Source organism: Capsicum annuum, chromosome 4, assembly GCF_002878395.1.
Source record: "Capsicum annuum cultivar UCD-10X-F1 chromosome 4, UCD10Xv1.1, whole genome shotgun sequence".
NCBI classification, from domain to species: domain Eukaryota; kingdom Viridiplantae; phylum Streptophyta; class Magnoliopsida; order Solanales; family Solanaceae; genus Capsicum; species Capsicum annuum.
The window spans coordinates 146,480,165-146,496,019 of NC_061114.1; positions in this window are offsets into that span (position 1 = coordinate 146,480,165).

Sequence of the window (15,855 nt, forward strand, 5' to 3'; positions counted from 1 at the left end):
ACATAATTACTTCATGCATTTCAGCCTGTCCTCATCTCATATACCAGTACATTCAAAGTACTAACTGCATACTCTTCGTTGCACTATGATATATTATATCATAGGTTCAGACACTCAATTTCACAACCGTGCTTAGACAACCCAGCATTACAGCAGCAACAACTGTGGTGAGTCATTATCCTTCAAGGACAATTATCTCTTATTCAGTTACTTTAGTATTTTATTATGTTTTGTCAGTCGGAGTTAGTTGGGGGCCTATCCTATCTTCTCAATTAGTTTAGAGGCTTTCAGCGCTCAAACAGTAAGTTAGACAGTTAGTTAGCTTTATTAATTTTATTAGTGGTTTTCAGATAGACCATTTAGTTTTCAGTATCTTGTCAGGTGTTTCAGACTTGTGATTAAGTCATACTATCAGTATTTAGACTTGCAGTACTTTATCAGTTTATCTTCTATACAGATGTTTTATTACTATTTTATTCAATGCTCACAGCAGGTACCAGTTCATGGGTTAGCTGGTAGTCACTTGTGATCGTAAGCACTGTTGTTGTGACTAGGGGTAGTCTCGGGTTGGGACAAAACTTAGTATCATATCCTATAGTCTTAAAGTATCCTAGGGAGTCTGAAAGCCGCATTGAGTAGAGTCTTGTGCATGGGTGTGAAGCGCGCCAAACTTATGGACGAGAGGCTACGAGACGTTTTAGGAAAAGTTTCTCTTCTTTCAGTGTTCATGCCATGCAAAAGAGAATGATATCTATTTAAATTCTCTTTCTTATTTATACTTTATTTCGATTATAAACAATGCCTCTTATGAGAAACAACAAAAGAAGGAACGGGGATCAGCCCACACCTTCGCCTATTCAGGAAGATCCCCTGAATGAATATGTTTCTCACCCTAAGTTCAAGGCCACTTTCACGGACTTAGCCAATTCATTAGATGCTTAGAACAATCATTAGTCTGTTGCTCTAACCAATCCACTTACCAATACAGTTGTAACTAGGATTAAGGATTTCACCCAAATAAATCCCCCTTTGTTTTTGGGATCTAAGTCTGAGGAGGATCCGTAGGAATTTTTGGATATGGCGTAGAAGGTGACTGATATCATGGGCATCACTTTGAGTAATAGTGCAGAGTTGGCTGCATATTAGTTATAGGATGTAGCTCACACTTAGTTTAGGTAGCGGAAGGAGGATAGGGGTATTGAGATAGGGCTTATAGAGTGGGAGGAGTTTTCCATGACTTTCTTAGATAAGTGTTTCCCCTTAGAGTTAAGGGAAGCTAAGGTTCAGGAGTTTATTAATTTGAAAAAAGGTAATATGAGTATGAAGGAGTACTCGCTTAAGTTCACCCAGTTGGCGAGGTATGCTCCTTCGGTGGTTGATGATAATAGGTTTAAAATGAGTAAGTTTGTATCTGGTGTATCTGATAGTGTGGTCAAGGAGTGTAGGACCACAATATTGATTAAGGAGATGGACTTATCTAGACTTATAGGTCATGCTCAATAGATTGAGAAAAAGAAGCTTAAGGAGAAAGAGAGAGGGAATAAGAGGGCCACAATAGGTATTTTCAACTTTTCATATCTAAGGTCAAAGAGTGGTAACTGTTCACACTTTTATCAAAAATTTTTAGCCCCAACTCTGTCTTTATCTAGTGCGCCAGTACCAAAGTTCAGAAATAACATTCGGGATAAGGCACCGGGCTCTAAGTCCTAGGGTAGCATGAATAGTAGTCATACTAATCCGATTTATGGGAAGTATGGTAGAAATCATCAGGGTGTGAGTAGAGCTGGCAGTGATGTGTATTTTGGATATGGCAAGCCAGACTACAAAGTCATGGATTGCTCCCAGGCTGGGCAGCAGGGCCAGTCCAGTCGTCTATTAGCTCCAACCAGTTTCCCAAATCAGCAGGGCACCACTTCCAGTGCAACTAGTGGGCAGCGCCAGAATAGGTAGTATGCTATCCAGACTCGGCAGGATCAGGAAAGCTCTCCTTATGTGATTACAGGTATGTTACAGGTTTTCCATCTCCATGTTTATTTTTTATTAGATCCTGGAGTTTCACTTTCTTTGTGACTTCTTATATAGCTATCAATTTTGGTGTTAGTCCCCAAACATTGGCGAAACCTTTCTCAGTGTCTACCTTAGTGCGTAAATCTATTATAGCTAGACGGGTATACAGAAATTTTTCGGTTATAGTATCTCAAAAAATTACCTTAGTAGATCTTGTGGACTAAAAGATGACTGATTTCGATGCCATTCTTAGCATAAATTAGATCCACTCATGCTATGCTTTAGTTGACTATAGAAATAGAGTTATTTAATTTCAGTTTCCCAATGAATTAGCTATTGAATGGAGAGGTAGTACCTCTTTGCTTAGGGGTCAAATTTTTTCATATCTTAGAGAAAGAAAGAAGATATCCAAAGGGTGTGTTTACCATCTTGTTTGAGTCAATGACTCTAGCTCTGAGACTCCCAGTCTCGAGTCAGTTTTAGTAGTAAGGGAATTTCTAGATGTGCTCCCTGAAGATCTTTCTGGAGTTCCTCCCGATAGGGAAATTAACTTTGAAATAGATCTCCTTCCAGATACCCAACCTATCTCTATTCCACCTTACAGAATGGCTCCAGTTGAGCTTTAGGATTTAAAAGAGCAGTTGAAATATCTTTTAGATAAGGGATTCACTAGGCCTAGTATTTCTCCTTGGGGCGCTCTAGTCTTGTTCGTGCATAAGAAAAATGGTTCTCTCAGAATATGCATCGATTACCGCTAGTTGAAAAAAGTCACAATCAAGAGCAAATATGCTCTTCCCAAGATTGATGACTTGTTTGACCAACTTCAAGGTTCCAATTATTTCTCTAAGATAGACATTAGATCTATCTATCATCAGCTTAGAGTCAGAGAATGTGACATTCTGAAGACAACCTTTAGAACTCGGTATAGTCACTTTGAATTTTTAGTTATTTTTTGGACAAACGAATGCCCCTGTAGCTTTTATAGACTTGATGAATAGAGTGTTCAAGTAGTACTTAGACATGTTCATCGTAGTCTTTATTCATGACATTCTTGTCAATTCCTGTAGTAAAAATGATCATGTAGACCATCTGAGAATTGTGTTAGAAATCCTTAAAGCTCATCAGTTATTTGTCAAATTTTGTAAGTGAAAATTTTTTCTAATACCAATAGGTTTTATTGGACATATTGTTTTCTATGATGGCATTAGAGTTTACCCTCAAAAGATCAAAGCGGTGAGAAACTGGCCCAGACCCATCTCTCTACCGAATATTAAGAGTTTCTTGGGTTTGGCTAGCTATTAGAGATGGTTTGTTATGAGGTTTTCTTCTATTGCATCCCCCATGTCCCGATTGACTTAGAAGAAAGTCAAATTTCAATGGTTAGATTAGTACAAGAAGAGTTTTTAGGAGTTGAAGACTCGACTCACCTCAGCCCCAGTCTTGACCTTGCCAGATCGTTCAGATGGGTTTGTAGTTTATTGTGATATTTATAGAGTTGGTTTTGGTTATGTATTGATGTAGAGAGGTAAGGTCATAGCCTATTCCTCTAGACAACTTAAACCCCAAAAAGTCTTTATTCATAGATCATAAAAGTTTGCAGTATGTGTTTTAGCAAAAAGATTTAAATCTTCTTCAGAGAAGGTGGCTTGAGTTGTTAAAATATTATGATATGAGTGTGTCATACCAATCAAGCAAGGCCAATGTAGTGGGAGATTCCCTTAGTGGAGTGTCTATGGGTAGTGTTACTCATGTTGAGGAGGATAAGAAGAAGTTAATCTGCGAGGTTCATCAGCTTGCTAGATTAGGTGTTTGGTTGGTTGACTCAGCTGAAGGCATTGTATGGGTTTAGAATGGTTCATAATCATCATTGGTTGCTGAAGTAAAGGAAAAGCAAGATAGGGATCCCAATCTAGTTAAGTTGAAGGAATCAATTAGAGATCAGAAAGTAAAGGTTTTCTCCCAAGGGGGAGATGGTGTGTTGCGTTGCTAGGACAAGTTATGCGTTTTGGGTGTTGATGGGTTGAGGCAGCGAATTTTGGAAGAAGCACATGATGCGCGGTATTCCATTCATCCAGGGGCCACCAAGATGTACCGTGACTTATGCAAAATCTATTAGTGGAATGGTATGAAGAAGGATATTGCAGAGTATGTGTCTAAGTATTCAAATTGTCAGCAAGTTAAAGTTGAGCACCAGAGGCCTAGTGATACATTGTAGGATTTCAATTTCCTCAGTTAGAAGTAGGGAGCGGTGAACATGGATTTTGTGATGGGTTTGCTTTGTACGCGTCATCAACATGATTTGATTTGGGTCATTGTAGACAGAATGACCAAATCAACTAATTTCTTACAAGTTCATACTTTATACTCAATTGAGGATTATGCTAGTCTTTACATTAGGGATTTGTTTAAGTTGTACGGGATTCCGTTGTCTGTCATATTAGATAGAGGTACTCAGTTGACCTCTTACTTTTAGAAGGCCTTTCAGAAGGGTCTTGGTACCCAAGTTCATCACAGTACAAATTTTCATCCCCAGATAAATGGTCAGGCAGAGAGAACCATTCAAACCTAAGAGGGAATATTGAGAGTGTGTGTCTTTTATTTTAAAGGTAGTTGGGATAACCACTTATCTTTGATTGGGTTTGCCTACAATAATAACTATCATTCCAATATCCAGATTGCATCTGTTTGAGACTCTCTATGGGAGGATATATAGATCTCCTATTGGTTGGTTTGAGATCGGTGAGGCTATTTTGATAGGGCCAGATTCAGTATTTGATTTAATAAAGAAAGTTCAGTTGATTAGGGAGAGGCTAATGATAGACCAAAGCCGTCAGAAATCCTATGCAGATGTGAGAAAAAGAGATCTTGAGTTTGAGGTTTCTGATTTAGTCTATTTGAAAATCTAGCCCATGAAGGGACTGAAGAGATTTGGCAAGAAGGGAAGCTTAGTCCCCAATATGTTGGCCTTTATAGAATCTTTAACCATTTTGGGAAGATAGCTATTGAGATAGAGTTGCCTGCAGATTTGGAATTAGTTCATTGGTGTTCTATGTTTCTTTGTCGAAGAAATGCATTGGTAATTCAGTTGTTGTTGTTCCCTTAGAAAGTATTGATGTTTAGGATAGCCTTTTCGATAAAGAAGTTCCAGTTGAGATCCTTGATCGTCAGATTTGTAGGTTAAGGAATATAGAAGTTCCCTTGGTTAACATTCTATGATAGAATCAGTCTGTTGAGGGAGCTACTTAGGAAGGAGAAATAGATATGCGAGTCTGGTATCCTCTTCTTTTCTCCACGAATTTGGACTCAGCTTGAGGTAATAGTTTTCTTTAGGTTGACTCTTTTCGTTCTCCATTTCAGCTATACAACTATTCTCATGTTATAGCATATATCATGTTTCAGACCAAGTTATTAGATCATGTTTTAGGTTATCAGTATATAATACAAACTCTTAGTATTCTTAGTATCCTATCTTAATCAGTTTCATTCGAGGATGAATGATTCCAAGGGAGAGATAATGTAACACCCCACATTCTTGGGCTAGACTTTAAATTGTCGTTCCTATGTGTGTAAACTCTAATAAAATGATTTACATTTGAATACATGAGTCATGACCTTTATCCTAGTATGTGAAGTGCTTATGAGGTGAAAAATGTTCATAGAAATCACTTAGAGCAGAGTTGAGCCAAGATCCTTTGATTCGGCCAAATTTTGGTGTTCGATTTCACCAGGGTTGACCTTAAATGTGTATACCTTTTTATATACGTGAAATTTTTCATCTTAAAACCCACCAAATTATAGATGATTGAATTATTTTTCCAACGATATCAATTTTTCCTTAATCTGATACCCGAGCAAAAATTTATGATTTTTTCGTAAGAGGCAGTAAGGGTCCATGATTTGGCCGTATGCATCGCTCTCTCAATGTGATTTTGGGTGCGATGCATTGCTCTCTCCACATGATATGGGATGTGATGCAAATCTTATTCCCCCTCCATTTCAGCTTCTTAAGGGTCAAAGGGCACTTTGGTCCTTTCCGCTCAGCCCTAATCATCCAAGGCACAAATTAAAGTACCCAGAAGGGCATTATTTTCCCATCTTATTCAAATCAACTCACATAAAAATCCTCCCTTTTCCCAAGAAGAATAATTCAATCTTTAAGTTCAAGAAATCTTTAAGAATTCATCTAGTGAGGTATGTGTGACGTTCATCCATGGACCCTTTTCACCCATGGAGTCCAAGAATCCTCTTATAGTTTAAATTATGAGTTTTTACGTGTTAAAGTTGAACTAAATCCATGAATCTCTTGTTAATTTTAGTACCTGACGTGTTTACAAGTGTTTTCAAGTGGGATAAGCCATCTTATGTGTTAAGTATTGATATTCCCATGTCAAATCCCTAATTTATGATGTTAGCTATGCAATCATGTTGTCCTATCATGTTTTACCCATTACCATGTTTAAGGTCATGACTCTCATGTGTGTGATGGAATGCTTATGTTTTGGGTTCCTGAACAATGATTCCCTACTATGTTTTTAAAGCTTTTATAATGCATTATTATTGTTATTATTTCCATTCAGTACTGGTGGGTTATGAAAACCCAATACCTATGTGTTTATTTGCATTTCAGATCTTCCAAGTGATGATTTTAGTTAAACCATAAATATTACCATTTATTTAATTATTATGATCATGATAAGCAATATGAGTTGTTATGTTTGGTCGAACTTAAGTCAGTGCCAGTGTCAGTTTAGTTAGGAGTAGGATTTAGCACTGAGCGAAACCAGGGATGGGGGATCACCTGCCAGTAGAGGGTGTGACCTTAGTAGCAATCCCTAAGTTACAGAACTACATAGCCAACGTAGGTTTGAGATATTTTCCTGCCAGTTGAACACACATATCTCATTAGTGCACCTTCCAGGAGAGGGTGACTCCTTAGTCCTCTGGGACACTAGTTTAGTGGACCCACATAACCAGTGTTAGTACCCATGACACAGTACTGACACCCTTCCAACTGGGTTTACAGGTTGGACCCCATTAGCTTAGATTGGGGTATGTCGGTTAGATGATACCTCCCATAATTTTAGTACAGTATTTAGTGTATTTTCAGTTCAGGTTTTATTGATTAAGTGTACAAACTTTTTGATATTCAGTTTTACAGCTTTCAGTCTTTCAAATTACAAATTATTTCAATAACATAACAAATATACACTTAGTCTTGCATTTTCAGATTTTACATGTTTATTCATTCATGCATTCTAACGCCATGCATTTCAGCCTGTCCTCATCTCATATAGTAGTATATTCAAAGTACTGACCGCTTGCTCTTGTTTGTGCTATGATGTCTTATATCATAGGTTCGGATGCTCAGTTTCAGAACCGTACTTAGACAACCCAGTATTACAGCATCAACAATAGTGGTGTGTCCTCATCCTTTGAGGATATATTATCGCTCATTCAGTTACTTTATTATTTCATTATGTTCTGTCAGTCGGAGTTAGTTGGGGGCCTGTCCGATCAACTCCTCAGTCAGTTTAGAGGCTTTTAGATACTCAAACTATCAATTAGACAGTTAGTCAACTTTATCAGTTTTATTAGTGGTCTTCAGATAGACCATTTGGTTTTCTGTATCTTGTCAGGAATTTCAGACTTGTGATTAATTCATACTATTAGTATTCAGACTTGCAGTACTTTATCAATTTATCTTGTACGCATATGTTTTATTACTATTTTATTTAGTGCTCATAACTGGTACCAACTCATGGGTTAGCTTGAGGTCACTTGTGACCGTGAGCACCATTGTCGTGACTAGGGGGTCTCGGGTCGTGATAGGAACCAAATAATTCCTATCTAAAAATTTGAATATGTGATATATGATCCAGTTTCTCCATCACAACACATAAAGATGGATCCCCAAATAAGGTTGGGTTAAATGATAGATTTCCTAATATTAGGGTGAGAGATAATTAACAACTGAAAATTATGTATGAAATGACTTATCTAGATCCTCTTATATATATACGTCTATATATGTACATATATATATATATACATATATATATTTATACATATATATATATATATGCATATATATATATATACATATATATATACATATATATATACACACACACATATATATATAACGTGAAATTCAAGAGATAATTTAATCAAAAAATGTTGCAAACTAATTGTCAAATGTGTTTGCTGACTATATGTGATAATTCAACTATAAATGCTCCAATAAAAAGTTTGTAATAGGAAAGAGTTTATGGCATGATTGAAGCATGATAGACCAATCAGTTTCAAAGGTAAAACTCCTTAAACAAGAAAAGGAGCAACTGATTAAGATGGTCTTATTGGATAATGATGCAAGTTCTTTGTAGAACACCAATTTAACACTTCATAAAACCTTGACAGAAGTTCAGGTACAAGAATAATAATGAATAAGATGAGATCTTGATAATTTATCCATTATTGAAATTGATATCAAATGACCATTAATGATATCTTTGATATGATCTAGCCTTCAATATTATCAATGGAATCGAGGATCTTGAATTCAAATCTATCAAAAAGTGCAGACAGATAAATTATTAGCCAAATAACAAATGCATAATTCAAGTATTTTATTTCACTTGAAAAAAATGATATTCTAGACTTATCCAAAGACCATAATATAATGTCAGTGGATTACAAATGAGTTATCGTGCGAAAAGTAAAATCATAGGATATGTAGTATAGCTTGTGCCTGAGGCATAAAGGTATTTCACAAAATTCCTGGCATTGTTATATGAAGATGTGTTTTCTTTGTGTGAATGCAATGACATTTGTTTCAATCTAGAAATACTAAAATGTTTGAATATGTATAATTAATCATTGTTATATCTCGCTAGATGAAAAAGGTTATATGAAAATACTTGAAGGATTTAAAAGGTTACTGTCATGACCCAAACTAGGGCCTTGTCGTAATGGGTATCTCAAATCCACTGTGAGCTAGAGACCAACTCCTTAGTCTAACGCCAAGAACAAAATTAAATAATATAGTGGAGAATAGATAATCAAATGTAAACTCTATGAATCAAAACCAACATCCAATCCACAGTTGTCCACAAAAGCCTCTAAAACTAGAAATGCCAAATAGGTCGGGACATGACCCCGACCATGACTAAAAAAATACAAGAAAAATACTAAGACATTAATAGAAATAATGAAATGATCAGCGTTCTGAAATATAGAGGCTCACCACTTCATAGCAGATCCATAGGAATACTGAATCACCTAACATTGTACAGGAGCAATAGAAAAGCCCCTAGAACCTGCATCATGAAATGATGCAGTGTCCAGGGACGGTCAGTAGGGTAAACACTAGCGGGTAACTCAGGGGTAAGGTATAAAATAATGCCAATGTCAAAACTAATAAAAAACCATATGCGCGATATTTATATGTATATATATATGATGCAGGGATAGGGACAAGGGTCATGAGCATAAGAGCTTACACTGTTAACCTGAACTGTGTTGCTCGCTCCATACTAAAGGGACCCATGGGCTATATTTAGCTCCCCCTGCTGAAAGGGCCCCAGTGTATGTTAGTTGCATGAATCGAGGAATCCAAAGAAAAGAGTAAAGACACCAAGGCTCTAACCATCCCAAAATATAATGTGTGAACTAAATACACGGTCATATAGACCCCCATGCTGGAAAACGTGGTTTCCAGTGTTAATCCCCCTGGGAATACACCCTCACGCTGAGATGTACAATTCCCTTTAAGCCCAAACTAAAACAGTTTGCACATAAACCCAACCATTAACCCAAGAGAATTATATTAAGCCATTTACCACTTGGTATTGTCATGCCAATTTTTCTTGCAAGCTTATATAAGTATGCTATTCCAATCCATATAACCATTCGACTCCCAAGTTCCATTTAAAATCAAAACTATGGCCACCAAAGGCCTTTCAAATTTGCTTTATCCATTTATCCATTAATGCAATGTAATGGGTTCATAAGTATGTTGAATTATGCAAATTTGCATGTTTAAAACCAAATTTACAAAATAGGTAGAGTTTAATAACGTTACCAAGCCAAAAGTCATCAATTTGGGAAACCCATGTTCCCCATTCCAACTCCCATAACAATGCAACCATTAAATCCGAAAATTATAAATTTAAAATATAAATCATCAATTTAAAACATGAAAAAAGTAATTCAAGTAATACGAATTAAAATCCCTCAACCCAATTTCAAACCCATCAATTTAGACCTCATGGATAACGAGTAAATAAATGCCACAATGTAAAATAAAAGTTAGGTAATGAGGTACATGCCTAAAATACACAAAAATTGAAGACAAATTGAATTTTGGAGCTAGAGTAAAACCCTCATGCTTTTTTTATTTAGGTAGTAGAGAAGTGAATAGGAGTGTTTGATCTTTAAAACTGGAGGAGAAAAGGTTACTTTTATGTTTATAAGTAGTGGAAAGGGTAAAAAGACCAAAATTCCCTCACCTCAAGTAAAAATACAAAAACTGAGAAATTTTAACATAGTAGTGTGGCATGCTAATATCGCAGAGGCTAGCCTCCGTATAAAACTGCTATTGCAGAACGCTAGTGGTGTGACACATGATGTGTCATGGAAACACGACACTTTCGATGCTTAAAAACATGAATTTATGCATGTACTTAGGTTGTTTTAGTGGATATGATGCACTTTTATGTTTATTGCATTTAAAATAGGTCTATAAGAATATTGGGACGAAAATGGAAGAAACAAACCTAAAACGACCAAGTTACAGCAAGGTACAAGTTTCCTCACAAGTTGTCAATACATCAGATAACTCGGAGGGTGACTCGTATGAACAACGGAAATGAAGAAGCAGAAGAAAAACAAAGTCCTGAGAAGATACAACCCGAGCATCCGAGTTGTAAATAAGGATACGAGCCGTATGAAGAAATCATAAGAATAATAAAATCTAAAGCTACCATCCTTAATTGAAGTCTCAGAAGTATATGAGTCGGAAGTCTGGGTACGACTCATATAGAAAACCATAAGCAAACCAGTGTTCAAAGCTTTGAAAGACAGAAGTCCCAGGTGGATACGAGTGAAGGCCACGAGTAGTATGGTCAAGGTAAAACTCGTGACCATAAGTCATAAGAAGAACAAAAATTTGAAACCTTGGGAGATCAGACACTGGAATGGATATGAGAGGCTTAGTACGACTTGTATAATGAGCATACGAGCAGATGAGCGAGTCGTACCATATGCATTATAACTTTACCTTTCCTATTTTAATCAGGATTTTTGAGTATTTTTGAGATACTATAAATACCCTAGGGTTTATATTTTATTAGGTTACATTCTTTGACATTCATTAGCATCTTTTTTCATTCCAATATACTCTATTGCATACTTTTTCCTTGTTCTTGAGATTTTGGGTTTTTATTTGATAGTAGATTTCAAATTATATTCATCTCATTCTTGTGCAATTAATTACATGCTTTCTTTATGATTATCATTGATTGTTGCATGAACATGAGCAACTAATTACCCCAAATAGAGTTGTGGGAACCCTAGTAGATTAGCTACGTAAAGAAAGTGGTAGATTCATCTATTATAGGGTGTATGCTTGTATCTTAATCTTCTTCATAATATTTGACCTTAGAGTTACTGCAGAAGCTTAGGGATAACCTGTATTGGCATACGTCCTCACAAAGGAGTTTGTGATTGGGAAAAGAGGATTAAGAGAATAATTTGAGATTCACTTCCATCTTACCATTCCATCATCTCATCTAATCACTTGAGACTCAAAAGGTGAAAGTGAACTGGTCATAAACAAGCAACAATAAGGAGACACCCTGAAACTCACAAGGTAAAGAGTGAGATTTATCAACACGTTCACAAGATAATTGATGATACATATCTTGTTGACTTTACATATATAGCAATAGAATAGGTGGATTAAATATGAGAAATTTATGGAGTAGAGAATCCAGGGGGAACACAAGCCTATTATTCGTCTTCTATTATTTACAACCCAAAAGCATTCAAGATTCGGTTATTACTTAGTGGGTACTTCCAAATTCTCCCCATTTACTTTTACGCACTACTTGTGAATTACATAAATCTAAGAAACTATTCAACATTTTTCGTATGGGTTCAACCCCAACCTATTTGGTTTACTATATTTGGCATTGACTGTAACATACTTTTTTGGAGGTTAGTTTTGGGCGACATCAAATTTTGGCACTGTTGTCGGGAAAGATAGTTTGAGTAGTTAATTGAATTGTTGATGTTCATGGGTTTTAGTTTCTATTTTTTATTTGGTATATGCTGGTGTATGTCAAACACTAGCAGAATAGGCAATCCCTTACTCCCTTTTGATCTATAGCCTGAGAGAATTCTTTAAACACCCAAAAGACTATAATAACAAGTTTGTGAGGGTTTTAAGACCCTCTACTTATGGATCCTAACACAAAACTCCCACGCGCTCTAATTGATCCACTGAATATTACAGATTTATAGATGCAACAACTAATAACTACTACTGAGAAAGAGAGAAGAGTAGTCGGAGTGGCATGATTAGTTAAATAGGCTGGGTTAGCTCAGCAAGGAGGACTAGCTAGGCCTAGACACAGATCCTAGCACCAAGATAGAGTTCAGAGAGGTAGAACTCTATTAATTCCTACTTATCAACACTTACACCCATACGATGATGAAGATGATATGGGTTATGTTGAACTTACTGAGACAGGAGCCATCATTCCTCCTACTTTATCCCCTAATGAGAAGTTTGATATTACAAACGCCATGATCCAATTGTTGAACTTGAAGGGTGTATTTTAAGGATCAGCGACCGATGATGCAAACATGCATCTTACTAATTTTACTGGGGTCTACACATCATATACTATTGTGGGGGTGGATCAGGAAGCTTTGAGATTGAGGTTGTTCCCATTTTCAATAATGGGTGAAGCATCATTAGGGTTAGGGGAACTTCTAAGAGTCTCAATCACTACCTAGAATAAGTTGTATAAATAATTTTTGAACAAATTTTTCCCTCCTTCAAGGATGCTATAGTTGAAAGATGAGATTTATGACTTCCGATAGTTACCTGTAAAATCCTTGTATAAAGCATGGTTTAGATTTAAGAAGAAGTTGAGCATGGTACCTAATCACAAAATTTAAGGATCAAATTTATTGGAATTATTCTATAGATTATTGAATATTAGTTTGAGAGCAATGGTAGATACAATTTCAGAAGGTACATTCATGCGTCTTTTATGGGATGCTACACAAGATATGTTGGATGATATTTTAGTGACTAATAGAGGTTGGCATACTAGAGATATAGAATGTGGTATAGGTACGTATGCTATTGTAGCAGCCAATGATTATAGAGCTGGTCAGGATTTGGTAGCATAAGTGGTGGCACAACTTTATACAAATATTGGGTTACTTATAAAATAATTCACAATAATGAGTGCTAAGAAAGTGAATGCAGTTGCGGCACAAGGGTCTACTTCCAGAACTTTTGAGATTGAATATGAAGAGGAAGTGAAACATCTTGATCGTAGGTTAGTGGATTTACGAGCCTAAGGGAAAGGGAGTAAAGGTCAGAACTATTATAGTCATAGATACAAAGATAGAAGTAGAGAGAAAAATGGTGATTAGTGGCAGAAAAATGACTACAAGGATTAGAGTGACAAGCATGTTCCACCATTCAATCATGATATAGAATCCATAATGGAGGCACTATTGTCCAAATTAGTCGAGGGGTAAAAAAGTCAAGAGACCTACCGTAAGGATATCAAGGCTGAATTGGAAGGGTTAAACTAGAAAGCTGAGTCACATGCTACAACAATCAAGTAGTTGGAACAACAATTTGGTCAGATATCAGCCACGATAAATCAAATATAACCTTTCACTCTCCTGAGTAACATGGTGGCTAACCCAAAGAATGATGGTCATTACCACACCATTACCACCCAAAGTGGTTAATCCACCATAGACATACTGGTTATAGATGATCAAAATATTAATGATAATTCTGTTGATATGGATAGTAGTAGCAAGCAAGATGAAGGATAAGAGAAGGTCAAGGAGCCTATTTTGAAGCCTATACTGAGACCTCGTCCTTCTTTTCCTCAAAGACTGATAAAAAACAAGAAGATAAGTATTAAAAGTTTTTGTCAATGCTAAAAGAGCTATCAGTCAATATCCCACTTGTAGAGGTGTTAGAGCAAATACTAGGATATAAAATTTTATAAAAGATCTTATCACAAAGAAAAGGTCAGTCTGTTATGACCCAGCTGACAACATTCATTATTACAGTAAAGTAGCTACTAGATTATTGGTAGAGAAGAAAGAAGATCTTATTGCTTTTAATATACCTTGCACTATTGGATCCTCTAACTTCGCTCGTGCATTATGTGATTTGGGTGATAGCATCAACTTTATACCATTTTTAGTATTTAAACAGTTAGGGTTGGGAGCTCCTAAAGCAAGCACCATGAGATTAGTCATGGCAGATAGAATTGTGAAAAAAACAGTTGGTATCTTATATGATGTATTGGTAAAAGTGGTTTCTTTTATATTTCTTACGAATTTTGTGATATTAGACTGTAAAGTGGACTTACAAGTCCTAATTATTTTGGGAGAACATTCTTGGCTATGGTAAGGACATTAAATGATTTAAAGATAGGACATCTATTGCTGAGACTCAATGATGAACAAGTTCAACAACAACAACAACAACAACAAACCCAGTGTATTCCCACTTTGTGGGGTCTGGGGGGGGTAAGATGTACGCAGTCCATACCTCTACCTCTGATGAAGTAGAAAGGCTGTTTCCGAAAGACCCCCGGCTCAAGTTACGAGATATCAAACAAACACATAGTACAGCACAGAAGCAGATGACATAACATAGATACTGCAGCCATAAGGAATATAAAACAGAGTAAAGCAGGAATGCAGGAATATAAAGCAGGGGAAAGCACACAGATTCGTAACAAACATAGAACACGGAACACGGAACAGAACATTGAATACGGAATCATACCAGGAATACACCCCCACCAATTTCCTCCCTACATTAGCGACCCGAACAGGCCCTAATCCTCTGCCGTAATTCGCGTCTTCCAGACCTTCCTATCTAGGGTCATGTCCTCGGTAAGCTGTAACTGTTCCATGTCCCGCCTAATCACCTCACCCCAGTACTTCTTCGGTCTACCCCTACCCCGTCTAAAACCATCCAACGCTAGCCTCTCACACCTACGGACCGGGGCATCCATGCCCCTCCTCTTCACGTGTCCGAACCATCTCAATCGTGCTTCCCGCATCTTACACTCCACTGAAGTCACCCCAACCTTCTCCCGGATAGTCTCATTCCGAGCTCTATCCCTTCGGGTCAGTCCACACATCCAGCGCAACATCCGCATTTCTGCCACCTTCATTCTTTGGGTGTGGGAGTTCTTAACTGGCCAACACTCCGCTCCATACAGCAAGGCCGGACGGACTACCACCCTATAGAATTTACCTTTAAGCTTGGGCGGCACCTTCTTATCACACAGCACCCCCGATGCAAGTTTCCACTTCATCCATCCCGCCCCGATACGGTGCGAGACATCCTCGTCAATCTCACCGTTATATTCAATATATGCAAATCCATGAAGCAGCCTGATGAGTTAAGGGTGGTATCCATGATTGATATGTATGATTATGAAGTGAATTCATTATATTATTTGATTCAGTTACTCTTTGGGATGATGGTTCTGATACTATTGTTTCTCTTGAAGAGAGGTTGGGTATTAAAGCTCTTAAACCCATGATCATGAACTTTTATAGTGATGG